Raw genomic sequence first — 15,632 nt, 5'->3', positions numbered from 1 at the left:
AATCCATATTACTGCACTTTGGCCATGATAGCAGCCACATCCTCGCGAGCTGGCTGGTTTGCGAGCCTGTGGGACGAAACCTGACGGTAGAAGTGATGTTGAGATCATTGCCCCGCTTCCATCTGGCTGGTGCTGAGATGTAATTAGCATAGATAGAAACACAGTAATGGGCCTTCCTTAGGTGCCAGAGATCCCCAGCAGGACACCCTATGGTGGTCCCGCCACGCAGGCCCCATGTGCACAGGCAGGGCCCCTGCTGTTCCCTGGGGAGGTTTTCCTCGGTGGCCAGGGAGAGCTGGGGCTGCGTAGCTGGCTGGAGCAGTGGCAGGGCTGGCATCAAGCTCCCTGCCCCTCTCTCTCCAGCATGACTTTTCTACCGGCAAAAAAGAAAAGAAAACGGAAATCCTGGCAGTGGCCAGTGCAGTGAAATTTCAACAATTAAGCAATAATGTTCTTGAAATCGGTTGCTAAGGGCAACTTGGGAAGGCTCCCAGAGCAGCCCGTGGGCTGGCTGGTGAAGGCTCATCCCTCCCCCTCCTCCTCCAGGGGAAGGGCTCCTACTCAGGCACACTGCCTCTCGCTCGCACACCAATTAAAAAGACCCACAACAACCGCCCCTAGAACCAAAGCCCCTGATCTGTGGAGGAGAAGCAAGCCCGGCTTTGCAGGGAGGGATCGAACTCCGGGGAGGGAAGGGCCTGATGAGTCTCATTCACCACCCGACAACCCTCCATGTGGTATCAAGACCCAGCCCCTCTTCAAGGCAGTCTAAAGCCAGTCCTGAAGCCGTTCCTCAGCCCCAGCTCCTGGGCCAGCCTGTTCCAGCAGTTACTGATGCCCAGCACCGGGGCACAGCCTGCACCAGGCAAAACTTCCAACAGGCCAAATTCCGAGCACCTGCTAATTCCGTTGGTCCAGATCCCAGAATGCTGAGCCCATCCTCATCTAGGACTGACTCCAAAGAGAGCTTTTCCTGCCCACAGTCTGAGTAAACCCTCAGGGCTGGATGCTACTGAATACTGAGTAGTCTGTTAGTCCGTGGCGAGTACTCGCAGAGCCAGACACTGCTCAGTGTGTGTGTTCTCAGGCCTCTTGTCCTTGATGACCCCTTGACATGCATCACTGTTCCTTCTAAGTTGTGCGCATGTGTGCACGCACGCAGATCCTAAACCCCACGCACACGGCGACACACCGCACGCACAACAATTTGCACAGAAGAATTTTTTTGAGCACACGGCCTGTAAAAAATTAAAGGGAACATTGCCATGCATGCTTTGCCACACTAGGGCTTGAAGCCTGAGCCTGCCATCAGAAAAGTGCCCATCCATGTACAGGAGCAGATTCTCAGTAAACTGAGGCAGTTCTATTACTTCAGTGAAGCTGAGTTAGCTCCAGCTGTGGGGCTCCCCATTGGCCCTATAACAACCCACTCGGTGACTTCCAGAGCAAACAAGTGTTGTTTGCAAATCAAGAGGATGTGTTTTCTGAGTGCCCTGGTGGCCACCAACTCCACCTGGGATCTGAAAGCTGAGCTGGGTGCTTTCTGCCTCTGCCAGCATAATAAAGACTCTGCCCCTGGAGCCTGGTTGCTCACTGCATTGATCATGCAGGTAAGATCCAGCCCTCACTCCCACTGCTGAATTGAACTGGCAAGGACAATAGGAGTAAGAACTTGTGTGTGTCAGTAAAGCAATGTGTTGGCTCAAAGCCACACAGGGACTCAGGCCCTCCGGCCCCTGAGAGCCCAGGCCCCTGTGACTAGAGCTGAAGGAAGCTCTGTGTTAGCAGCTAGCCATCTAGGGCCAATGACACATAGTGAACAATTCTGACTCCACCTAGCAGAGGGCAGTGGTGACACTGGTAATTCTGCGCTGTGAGTTAATGAGGAGCTGCTGGTCCTGTTTTTCTGACTAGGAACTACCACACTTCAGTAACTCACACACCGCCTGGCAGAGGCCCAGCTAACAAGAGTGGCTGCCAGATGTGGCAAACACGTTCCAGTTGCTCTCTGTGGGAATCCAGGGGAGATGCCATTTCGCCTCGTGCCCCAGATGGCTGTGTTTGGTACAGTCTGCTCGTGGGGTGTGCAAAGAATGGCTAGAGGAGTGGTGGCTAGTGGTGGCTAGTGGAGTTTTCCGTTGTCTCAAACTCAGCCCATGTCCTTGCACGATGGAGTGTTAGGGTCAGAGGCAGATGATTATTTATTTCTCTCTCCATGGCCACGTGATTAGTCAATGGGCCCAAGACCATGGAGAGGAGGCTGGGCACGATCAGACCCTGACACTGGGAGCTCTTCAGGAAGGGGGCCTTGGCCTAGATCCTCAAAGGCATTTGGGCTCTAAATAGCTTTGAGGATCTGGGACCATGCCCTTGTGCTGGTCTGCAACACCTAGGATGCATCTGGCTCTAGATCCACAATAAACATACACTGAGGGCTTCGTTCAAGGCTTCGCTGTGGCTGCCTCAACTGCATGCCATTTGAGAAGAGGGGTGACATGACATCATCAGGCTGTTTTCTGCAGCTTTTCTTCTCAACAGTCTCTCCCCTGTGCTGATTGGTTGTGTGCTCCCGCCTCTCCCACTCCCTGTCCATCTAGCTCCTCCCCCCTAACGTAACCCCACCAAGAGGATTTAAAGAACAAAACAAAAGAAACAAAATTGTGGCATTAACATGATGTTTGCCATCATCACGTTGCCTCTCTACTGCTGGGGGTTGGGCACAACCACTGGCCTTCATTTAAGCTAACTGTAAGAAACAAATATCAGAGGGGTGGCCGTGTTAGTCTGTATCCACAAAAACGAGGAGTCCGGTGGCACCTTAAAGACTAACAGATTTATTTGGGCATATGCTTTTGTGGGTAAAAAAGCAACAGTGTGTGTAACCAGGAGCTGCAAGAGTGTATGTAACCAGGAGCTGCAGCCTCCACTCCAAGTCCAGGCATGTCACCAGTAAAACAACGGTTAAAAAAAAAAGGTTTGTGTGTCTGAAAGAGAGGCAGGAAGCTCAGAGAAGATGGGAGTGGAGAGAGAAGCAGCAGAAAGCCAAGGGCAGGGAACAAGCACTGGTAGCAAAAAGGTTGGAGCTGTTGGGCTAAGTGCTGGCTGGAAAAGGGGCTTGGACACTGTCTCTTGTTGTTTGATTCCTGATGAGTTGAGGAAAACAGAACCTTGGACATTTTTTGTAAATAGACAGGATTACACCAAACACCTGACTCCGTCACCTGCTGCTCCTCCTAAATGGACAAACCTGCAAGATCCCACATTTCTGGCTAACTGCTGGGGTTGAAAGGGGTAATATACTTTCCCTCCACTCCCTTTGTCTAGCTTGTCTATTTAGTTTTCAAGATATTTGGGGCAGGGACTGTCTCTCATTATATATTTGTACAGCGCTCAGTGCAGTGTGGCCCCATTCTCGGTTGAGCCCTTGGCACTAGGTAATAAAGCAGATCAATAAATAACAAAATTAATAGAACAGCTCCCTCCTGTCATCAAAATGAGCCCTGCCACCTTCCCCAGACCCTCCTCCAGCACCCAGTCAACCTCTCACGCCCCACTCCTAGTAGCTAGTCTTGTCCACAACACAGAGCTCTCCACTGGCCTAGCCAGCCCTGAGCCACCCCAGTGAGTAATGACTTTCAGCCACTAGACAGGCTGAATTTAAATTGGTGACTTAGCTGCCAAAAGCTCTGTGGTCCATTCCCAGACCAGTAAGCCATCAAGACTCCCACGGGCAGCATGAAATTAGTAAACTGTTATCTATGTGTTTCCCTAGCACATTGCCCATGGGGAGTTTTTGTGATGTCACATACTGTAAACTCCAGGCTGTGGACACTTGCAAAATTGTTGTAAGTAAGGGACTGGAAGGAAGCAAAGGAACAGTAACTTGGTTACTGATGAGTCTGATAAATTCCAGACAATTCTTCCAGTGTCACAGCTAGAGATGTGTAACTTACAGGCAGAGCCATATTTACCCTCCTTTTCCTGCTTGAACATCTGGGACCAGATCACCACTTCTTCCCCCTCCATGGATTGTTTGAAAACAAATGCCTTTTTTTTTTTTTTTGGTACTCTATGGCTTGATTGCAAACAGCTCTCTGGAAGTATTTACTACCTGAGTGGCGTTGGTTTGTTGCAATTGTTTAGATACGTCATGTGGTATTGTTTCTCTCTTCTGGTTGGATGAGTGTGCAATTATTAATCGTGTTTACTATAGTAATGCATCTAGACCAACCAACACCATGCCCCATTCTGTTAGGTGCTGTACAGTCTAAATCAGCGTCTCTCAACCTTTCCAAACACTGTACCCCTTTCAGGAGTCTGATTTGTCTCAAGTACCCCCAAGTTTCATCTGCTTACAAAGTGCCATATTTGGGTTCGGGAAGGAATTTTCCTCCAGGGCAGTTTGGAAGAGGCCCTGGCGGTTTTTCGTCTTCCTCTGTAGCATGGGGCATGGGTCACTTGCTGGAGGGTTCTCTGCTCCTTGAAGTCTTTAAACCACGATTTGAGGACTTCAGTAGCTCAGGCATAGGTGAGAGGTTTTTTGCAGGAGTGGGTGGGTGAGATTCTGTGGCCTGCGTTGTACTGGAGGTCAGACTAGATGATCATAATGGTCCCTTCTGACCTTAGTATCTATGAATCTATGAAAAAAAAAAAAGTAAGCACAGCACACTATTACTGAAAAATGGCAGACTTTCTCATTTTCACCAGATCATTATAAAATAAATCAATTGGACTATAAATATTGTACTTACATTTCAGTGTATAGTATAGAGACCAGTACAAACAAGTCGTTGTCTGTATGAAATTTTAGTTTGTACTGACTTCGCTAGTGCTTTTTATGTAGCCTGTTGTAAAACTAGGCAAATAGCTAGAGGAGTTGCTGTACTCCCTGGAAGACCTCTGCGTACCCCTGGTTGAGAACCACTGGTCTAAATAGACTATTCAGACAAAGGACAAGCATGTCTGGTGTGAATATTCACGTGTGACATTAGCATTTGGGTTCCATGGGACTTTGAAGTGCATACAGACTGTAGGGAGGTGCCATGATTCACTGGCTAAGGCAGTGGGTTAGGAATCAGAAGATGTGGGTTTTACTGACACCTCTACTGCTGTCCTGCTATTTGACCTTGGGCAAGTCATTTTACACCTTCCAAGCTTTGTTGATAAGCTCTGTCTCTCACCAGGTGTCTGTACAGCACCCATACAGTTGGCTGCTGATCTCATCTGAGACCTCTACGTTCTATCACAATACAAATAAGTCAGAGAGACCAGGTGGGTGAGGTAATATCTCCTATTGGACCAACAATAAAAGGTATTACCTCACCCACCTTGCCTCTCTAGTATCTGGGACCCACACACCTACAACTACACTGCAAATAATAATTCACGCAGTAGAACTGGATCGGACAAGCAATGGGGCAAGAAAATTGAAACATCAGGGGGCACTCTCACCACATTAGCCCAGGCCAAGGGGCGGGCACTACTTCCCCAGCTGCAGAGCGCCCCTTGCCTTTAGGAGAGGAACTGAGCCCCTCTACTGTACCCACTGGCGGGAAGGCTGAAAGCTGAAAGGCTATGAGCATGGCAACGTGAAATCATTTAAAAATTCAAGGTTTCAGAGTAGCAGCCCTGTTAGTCTGTATCCACGAAAAGAAAAGGAGGACTTGTGGCACTTTAGAGACTAACCAATTTATTTGAGCATAAGCTTTCATGAGCTACAGCTCACTTCAATTTGTTAGTCTCTAAGGTGCCACAAGTACTCCTTTTCCTTTTAAAAATTCAAGTGACTCATCATGGAGAATTTGCAGCATTCACCCAGCAGTGATTGCAAGTAAGTTCCCCTTTCAATCACCCACTCGTTGCTATAACACGGCCTCTGAGCCGAGACTTTCCTCTCCTTCTCCACTCCTGGATCCACATATCTATTCAGGGGACACCATCATAGGGCCTAATCACATCAGCCACACTATCAGAGGCTCGTTCACCTGCACATCTACCAATGTGATATATCATAGAATCATAGAATCATAGAATATCAGGGTTGGAAGGGACCTCAGGAGGTCATCTAGTCCAACCCCCTGCTCAAAAGCAGGACCCATACCCAATTAAATCATCCCAGCCAGGGCTTTGTCAAGCCTGACCTTAAAAACTTCTAAGGAAGGAGATTCCACCACCTGCCTAGACAACGCATTCCAGTGTTTCACCACCCTCCTAGTGAAAAAATTTTTCCTAATATCCAACCTGAACCTCCCCCACTGCAACTTGAGACCATTACTCCTTGTCCTGTCCTCTTCCACCACTGAGAATAGTCTAGAACCATACTCTCTGGAACTACCTCTCAGGTAGCTGAAAGCAGCTATCAAATCCCCCCTCATTCTTCTCTTCTGCAGACTAAACAATCCCAGTTCCCTCAGCCTCTCCTCATAACTCATGTGTTCCAGACCCCTAATCATTTTTGTTGCCCTTCGCTGGACTCTCTCCAATTTATCCACATCCTTCTTGTAGTGTGGGGCCCAAAACTGGACACAGTACTCCAGATGAGGCCTCACCAATGTCGAATAGAGGAATATGCTATCATGTGCCAGGAATGCCCCTCTGCCATGAACATTGGTCAAACTGGACAGTCTCTACGTAAAAGAATAAATGGACACAAATCAGATGTCAAGAATTATAACATTCAAAAACCAGTTGGAGAACACTTCAATCTCTTTGGTCACTCGATTACAGACGTAAAAGTTGCAACAAAAAAACTTCAAAAACAGACTCCAACGAGAGACTGCTGAACTGGAATTAATTTGCAAACTGGATACAATTAATTTAGGCTTGAATAAAAGGAGGACTTGTGGCACCTTAGAGACTAACCAATTTATTTGAGCATAAGCTTTCGTGAGCTAGTCTCTAAGGTGCCACAAGTACTCCTTTTCTTTTTGTGAATACAGACTAACACGGCTGTTACTCTGAAACCTGTCATTAGGCTTGAACAGAGACTGGGAGTGGATGGGTCATTACACAAAGTAAAACTATTTCCCCATGTTTATTCCCGCCCCCCCCCCCCGCCCCCCACTGTTCCTCAGATATTCTTATCAACTGCTGGAAATGGCCCACCTTAATTATCACTACAAAAGGTTTCCCCCCACCCCCCTCCCGCTCTCCTGCTGTAATAGCTCACCTTAAGTGATCACTCTCTTGTTACAGTGTGTATGGTAACACCCATAGTTTCATGTTCTCTATGTATATAAATCTCCCCACTGTATTTTCCACTGAATGCACCCGATGAAGTGAGCTGTAGCTCACAAAAGCTTATGCTCAAATAAACTTGTTAGTCTCTAAGGTGCCCCTAGTACTCCTTTTCTTTTTGCGAATACAGACTAACACGGCTGCTACTCTGAAATCAGTTTCCTGAGAGCATCTAACGAGAGTCTCGAAATGTATCATTTTCTTTCCCCTGCGGTTGGTGTCAGGGAATGAAGAGGCATCGTACACAACTGTGATAGTTCTAGCTATGGGCTAGAGGCTCAGCCCCGTGTAAACCTGCCAAACTCCTTTGATATCAGTGGGGTTACACTGGTGTATACCAGCTGGGGCTCTGCCCCTGTGATCCTCGGCAGCAGAATAGCCTAGCTGGAAGAAATCAGAGTAAAGCCAGCTCGGATGTTGCTGGAAGTGACACAAGTTCCATCTTTTCTCAGGAGCCTCTCATGAAGAACTGACTTGCAGCATTTTCCATGGCTGTTGTTTCAGAGATAAGGTTGTGGGCAGGAGGAGTCGACAGCCTGGGGATTGGGCTGGGAGGACTGGTTTGTGGAGGTAACTGGGTAACAGGCAGCTGTGACTAAGTTGAAAGCAACAATTTAGGGGAAGGATTGGTGGTAGCTGGGTGGAAATCAAGGTCGGGCTGGTTGGGGTGCAGGTTTTTGGGGAACAGGGTAGGTGGGGTAAAGTTGTGAAATTTGAGGGTCTAAGGTATGCACTGCTGTAGCAGATGGCAGCCAGTTGGCATTGGGCTGGGGCACTTTGCTTCCGAATGCCTCAGTGGGGAGAGGCAGGTGCCATGGAAGCAGCGGGGTGCACTTAGTTTGGCCAATGCCACGTGTGAGCATCCTGCAGACAAGAGACACTTGGCCACACCCTTAGGGGACTTGCGAAAAAAGCATCACTCAGCATGCTCCATGTCCTGCCATGCTGCTGCAGGCTGCCCCAGTGCTGGGGCTAGCAGGGGAGACATTGGAGTAGAAGACGAATGTGATAAGAGTCATGGGGAAGAGGAAGAGAGAGCAAGTAATTTGTCCCTGTGCACACATGTGCCTCAGAAACACACACATGCCTAGACATACCACCAGACACACATATGCCCAGACATAGACCCATGCTCACCAGGCCCCCAGACACACAATCACGCACATCACGCCCCGCCCACACACACCATACCCCCAGACACAGACCCATGCACACCAGGCCCACAGGCACACACCCACGCACACCAGGCCCCCAGACACACACCCACACCAGGGTTGCCAGGCGTCTAGTTTTTGACCAGAACTCCTGGTGGAAAAGGGCCCCTGGCAGCTCTGGTTAGCACAGCTGACTGGGCTGTTAAAAATCTGGTTGGCTGCTGCAGCTGGTTCTACATGGCTCCCGAAAGCAGCCAGCATGTTTCTCCAGCTCCTAGGCACAAGGGTGGCCAGGGGAGTCTGCGGCACAGGTGTCTCCCCCAAGTGCTGGCTCTGCAGCTCCCATTGGCCAGGAACTGTGGCCAATGGGAGTTGCAGGGACAGTGCCTGCAGACAGGGGCAACACATAGAGCCACCTGGCTGCCCCTGCACCTAAGGGCCAGAGGGATATGCTGGCTGCTTCTGGGAGCCACCTGAAGTAAGCGCTGCCCAGAGCCTGCACCCCAACCCCCTTCCCCAGCCCTAAGCCTCCTCCCGCGCCCGAACTCCCTCCCACACCCCAACCCCCTGCCCCCGCCCAGAGCTCCCTCCCGCACCCTGAACACCCTCATTTCTGGCCCCACTCCGGAACCTGCACCCCCCTGCCCCAGCCTGGAGCCCCCTTCCACACGCCAAAACCATCATCCCCATCCCCCTCCTGCACCCTGAATCTCTTGGTCACAGCTGGAGCCCTCACCCTCTCCCGCACCCCAACCCCCTGCCTTAGCCCCATGAAAATGAGCAACTGAGTGAGGGTGGGGGAGCGTGAGCAATAGAGGGAGAGGGGATGGAGTGAGTGGGAGCGGGTCCTCACCCCCTCAGAAAAGGGGCGAGGCAGGGAGTGAGGCAAGGGTGTTCAGTTTTCTGCAGTCAGAAAGTTGGAAACCCTAACACGCACACAAGGCCCCCCCCACACACACCCCCACAGCCCCCAGACACCCCCATGCACTCGCCTGCACACACCCATTCACACGAGACTCTTGCCCTTCCCCTCCTGCAGCAGAAGGAAACAGGTGGGATTAGAAAAATCCAGACCAGACACAAAGGCCAGGCGAGTTGCCAGCCCTCTGGGGGCTGCCCTGGCCCTCACCACAACTTGAGACAGGTGCCATCTTGTCCCAGCCCTCAGCCACTGGTCTGCTGAGCACTGAACAGACCCGGAGGAAGAGGTGCGAGGACACACACTCCTCAGGCTCCAGCCCTCCCTCTCCCCTGGTATGTCTCTGATGCTGCTGCACTGCAAGTTGTGCTGCGGTGAGGACTTTTGCTCGGGTTCGCTGATCCCGTCTCACCAAGGCTCAGCTCGGCTCTCAAAGCCACTGGGCCGGGCTGTTGTTATTGTTGGTTTTCGCATCCTTCTCTTTCTCCCTGAGCGGTTTGGAGGCCCCGTCATTACCCGGCTTCCCCAGCCACCTGTCGGGGCCTACTGACCTCAGCGTCGCCTCGGGCTCGCCGTTAACAAACAGGCCGGGGAAGATTTCTCAAGCTTCCACCGCCTTAATTAGCAAGTGCTGGGCTAGGGCCATGCGTCCTGCTAGCTGCCTGCAAGCAGGCGATGGCGGTCCGAAAACGCACCCAATTAGCCAACCGCTCAGCTCCCGGATGGGGTGAGCAGCCCAGTCACTGCCAGCAAAACACAGGGCCAAAGAAAAGACTGACACCAGGTTTTTTCCCCCCAAGTTGTCTAGGCCTGATCCTCTTCTCTGCAAGGTTTGTCCCTGGTGTAACCCCACTGGCTTTCATGGAGTCACTCCTGCATGGCAGTAGGATTGGGCTAGCTTTGCAAGTCTCTTGGGGTGTTTAAATCTTCACTTCTTTTAGGGCGTTTTGATTTCACTCTGGTTTTACACTGTTGGGATCTCACAGAGGGGTAGGACCAATGTCTACCCAGCTGTTTGAAAGATGATTGGTTACCTTGTATTCCTCTCTTATCCTCTGCAGAGGAGGGTGCATTCCCACTCACCCACCAACCACTCAGTAGCATTCTTCAGCTCTGACCATTGGAAATTTTACAGCCATTTCACGCTTTCACCATGCACTGCAGTCTGGTGCCCTGCATCCATAGACATCTTAACCCACAGTTTGGCTGGAGGGTTGCTTATATGATGGCTACCTTCTTGGCCAATGCACCAGGGAGCCAAGCAGGGACCTCCAGAGCTGCTATACCTCGAGCTAAAGAGCCAGTCTCTTTAGTGGGTGCCCTAACAGACTCATCTTCTCTGCAGCCAGGGCAGAGAGAGAGAGAGGGACCTGTAATACACCCACACCAGTGGGTTACACTAACATTGCTAAAGGTGCCAACAGCAGGAAGATGCAGACCAGTACTGCTTCACATCAGCAGCCAAACCCCCAGGGCTGCAAGGATTGAGATGTCCCAAGAGCCAGGGTGCTGAGTGAAATATAGCTGGGGGATCAGAGGCGAGAGACTTGGCAAAAGAACTGAGATTTTTGAGATAGATTCAATTAGGTTTTTAGGAGCAATAAAGGTGCATTTGCAAAGACAACAACTTTAACAGTCCATGTTCTGTGGGAAACTGTGCTTCCAAAGAGCAGCATGCTCCCTTTTTATACCATTGTTCTCTGCCATTTGCCCATCACATCATGATCTTTTGGTCTAATTTAAGGGGTAAGCCCTTTGGGACGGGTACCGTGCTGTTATGTTTACCTTCAAAGTGCCATGCAGACTCATGACAGCTCCAGGAGGCAGGGCTGGGCTGGGCTAGTGAAGGCCAAGCTGGGAACGCAGCCACTTCTGAGATAGAATGCAGCCTTTGTTTATACGATGGAAGCTAGGATTAAAGATGTGCAGAGGGGTGGTAAGCGATGTCTTTCACATCTCACCTTTCCCAAGTAATGCGTGAAATTGGACCCTCGGTACATGGCCCCTTGTAGGCCCAAATATTTCCCATGCCCAACAGAACTCTGAGAACTTTCAGATTGGTATACTTGTGGAAAGCAGTCTCCGTATGGGAGCACAGCATGGGTGGGGTTGCATAAAAAGACAAAGAGCTAATGGGCTTTGGAGAAGCCGGTCCTGTCCTCCTAGTCAGCTGCCAATTTTTCAAGCAGAACAGCCATACCTTAGCCATGCTAAGTGATGCAATCAGAGCAGCAGGGTCTCAGTGGGGGACTGCCCCTCTCACCATGCCCAAAATGGAGGGAGGAATTTAAGGGATCCTTTTGTGGAATGGTCACCATGCTTCTGGCATCCCTGAGTCCTGCCTTGCCTGGTTCTCAGGACACTTCCTCAGGCCAACGTAGCACAGGCCTCACCTCCACCATCTCTGCAGCTGCAGTGGGAGGAAACACCTCACCTGCTGCCCCTTCTGGCTCCCCCTCCCTTCAGTCCTGGTCTCACTGCTTCCCTACCTCGCTGTGGCCTTCCCCTTCTCAGCAGGAAGCAGACATGTCCCTAAAGCTCCCCCAGGCTGGAGATTTAAAAGTTCTGACCCCAAAACACTTCTTGAAACTGGGACTTCTTCTCAGTTGTCCCCAATCCTTCCCCCACCCCCAACTGCCTCATGTCCCAGCCCCCTGGAGTGGACACAGGAGAGAGTAGTCCTGTGCCACTGTACGGCCCATGGAGGAGGCCCCGTTCGTTTGTCCAGCTGAGCACCCCAAAGAGTTAATGCAAAGCATCAGCCATTAGCATCCTCGCTAATAATCCCAAATACCATGAGCTGCCAGGCTGTCACTTTCATTAGCACTTGGAAGATGAGCCCTTCGCAAAGGACAGGCTGGGGGAGGGAAGGCTGAGGGGCCGTGCGACTGACAGACATCAAACGCCTTCAGTGACGTCAAAGGTCACCTCAGCACTTGCTAAGGACTCCCACCTCCCCCACTCCCCCAGCCAGGTGGGGGAAGGTGCGCGGGTCCCTGTGCCATTGAGGTGGGTGATGACTGGAACGCCATGCCTCGCCGAGCTGCCACCCCGCTCTCAGGGCTCTCGGGAAGCGCGCTGGCCGTTGCCCCGAGCGCCCGCATTCAGGGAGGTGTGTGGGGCTGCTGTCACATCGCATCAGCGTCCCGGCCCCAGTGCGGTGACTCGATTAAGTCTTTAGCCGCAGAACCAGTTTAAAGAGTCAGTGATTCACTCCACTGGCTGGGCAGGCCCAATCACAGCGCAGGTCACTGATGAGACACTGGTAGATCCTAGGGACGCGATGGATGAGGGAGAAGCGGGATTTAAAGGAGAAAGAAAGAGACCATTTTTTAAGCCTCCCTCAACACCCTCCACCAGGATTGTAACACTGATCAGGCTGCAAGGTGGGGGGTGGGGAAACGGAGGGGTCCGGCTGGCGTGCTGAGGTGTTTGCCATCTGAGGAACCCTTCAGGTCACAGCCCCCCATCTGCTGGCATGCACTGAATGTAAACTTGCTTTTTCTGTGTGTTTTGCCCTGGTGAAAGGCAGCAGATTGACAGCCCCAGCAAGGAGAGTGCTCTGCTTACCCAGAGTGGGCCGTGTGGGCCTGCGGATGGCTGGTCTTGGGTCCAAGGTGTCAGGTGATTTGGGTTCAAGGCTCAGCACTGCTGCAGACTCCCCCTGTGATCTTGAGAAAGTCACGTAGGGCTGCCTTCCATACCCACATGCCTCCTGCCAGCTGTGACAGAATAGGCCCCTCTATTCACACCATACACACTACTGTAATAATCTGTGCACAAAGTATGCCTCATAAGGTATCATTTGAAAACTCATAATTTTCTGGGCAGTGTTGTCCTGGTAAAATACATGTAGGAACATTGTATGGGAAGTTATAAGTTTCCCCTGTATGATGTTATTAACACATGTTCCAAACTGCACAGCCCTGTCCATGCAGAAGTCAGGTCTGTCCTAAACAAAGGAAGGACTGTGTGCTTGCCTTAGTTTGCATTTAAGCAGTAAACAGAATTATCAAGCAGGGGAGGAAAACAAAGGAAGTTCAAACAAGTGAAAAAAACCCAGCAAGGACCATCCTTCCACATGGCCTCTGTCTCCCGGGTCACAGCTGGAAATGGTTTTCAAGAGGGGGACTGACACTATAAAAAGGAGGGACAAACACCCCAAGGCACCCCCACCTCTCTCCCTGCCCATCTCATTCTCCGCACCTGAGCAGAGAACAGGAAACAGCCATTGGAATCCGGGGGAGAGGTCCTAACCTACAAAGTTTGGACAGTGATCTGCCAGAATATGTGGTGAGAATGTTGGCTTTGCAACTAAGAGAGTTTCTTAAGTAGATACTAGTAAGTGTATTATCTTTATTTCTCTTGTAACCATTTCTGACTTTTATCCCTCATAGACTTTAAGGCCAGAAGGGACCGTCATGATCATCTAGTATGACCACCTGCCCATTACAGCCATGGATCTTCACCCACCCACTTGTATAATAGACCCGCTGGCTGAGTTACTGAAATCCTCAAATCATGATTTAAAATTTTAAGTTACAGAGACTCCCCCATTTACACTAGTTTAAACCTGCAAGACACCTGTGCCCCATGCTGCAGAGGAAGGTGAAAACCCCACCAGGGTCTCTGCTAATCTGATCCAGGGGAAAATTCCTTCCTGACCCCAAATAAGGCATTCTATAGACCCTGAGCATGTGGGCAAGACCCATCAGCCAGACACTTGGGGAAGAATTCTCTGTAGTATCTCAGAGCCCTCCCCATCTAGTGTCCCATCGCCAGCTGTTGAGGATATTTGCTGCTAGCAGTCGCAGATCAGCGACATGCCTCATTACTTGTACTCACTTAAAATCTATCTTGTTGTAGTTAATAAACTTGTTGTACCTAATCCAGTGTGTTTACGTTGGAGTGTCTGGGTAACTCTATTTAAAATAATGAGCTGGTGTATTATTCCCTGAAGAAATAACAGACTTAATATATGTGTACTGTCCAGGAGAGGGTTGGGCAGTACAGGACATACATTTCTGGGGGAGGATCCAGGACTGGGGGTGTATTGGGGTCACCCTGCAGTGTAATCAGGATTGGTGAGAGCCAGGGTGTGACTGGCAGGTTGCAGCTGCCTACAGACCCTCAGGGTGTGGCTTGGTTGCTGAAAGGTTCTGTGTGAGTGGCCCAGGTGAGAGCTATGACAGCAAGGCATTGTAAGGCTCTCCAGTTGCAGGGTAGGGGTGGCACGGCCCCCCACTAGTCTGGGCTGTACCCCTGATATGTCACACTAGCCAACAACCCTTGGCTTCAAATCTAGCCCTGCCTGAACTGCTCACAGGCTCTCCAGAACATCAATCCATGATCTCATAAAGAGAAGGCCCAAGCCACATCCCTCTATTCCTCATGTCATTTCCTGATTTGGAGGTTTAGTTTAGTTCAGTGGATTCACCCTTTGCCTGTTCTGACCCAAAGGATGGGTTCTTGAGCATGAGACCCATCTGTCTCCTCTTCCCAATCTCTGAAAAGCCCTCGAAGGGTACATCTACACTGAAAAAAACAAATCCACAGCTGTTACCTAATTTGTTGAGTGGTTATGGATTATATTGACCATTAAGTGTTTCCAGTTAGTCACTGATCTGTCTTACAAGGTGTATGCCTGTAGGTTTCTTGCATTCCTTCTAAATAAAATACCTTTAAACTAGCTCTATGGACTACATGGCAGCCAGGCTCAGAGTCCAGGTCAACTGACTCGGGCTTGTGGGGCTCACACTACGGAGCTAAAAATAACTGTGAACGTTCCCACTCGGGCTCTGAGACCCACCACCCTTGCCTAGGTGGATCTAGGGCCGGTGTCCAGGAATTAGCTTTTCTGGGAACTTCTCTGCAATCCTCTCGTCTCCTTCATAGTCCCAGAGACCAAGCCCAGGTAATACAGCCTCACTATTCCTTCCCGTCTCTACTTCCAAACCCTATTTCTCTGCACTAAATGACATGCCACAATGCAGAGAGCAAGCCAACCGGATACTACATAGGAATGTCCATATCAGATCAGATCCAAGGTCCATCCACCCATCATCCTGTGTCCAACAGTGGCCAGCACCACATGCTTCAGAGAAAGGTGCAAAAATCCTAGTTGCAAATGGGAGATAATCTGCTCCCCTACATCAGTCTCATTTGATAGCTATTGTCTCAAGCGCTGAAGCAGGAGGTTTAATATTGCTTTGTGAGCAGTAACTATGATAACTCTGAAAATTTGTTATTCACATACATGTCCAATCCCTTTTTGAACCTACCTCAATTCTTGGCCTCAACAACATCCAGTGGAAGAGAATTCC

Source organism: Lepidochelys kempii, chromosome 10 (genome assembly GCF_965140285.1).
Source record: "Lepidochelys kempii isolate rLepKem1 chromosome 10, rLepKem1.hap1, whole genome shotgun sequence".
NCBI lineage: Eukaryota > Metazoa > Chordata > Testudines > Cheloniidae > Lepidochelys > Lepidochelys kempii.
This window is presented reverse-complemented; position numbering follows the sequence as displayed.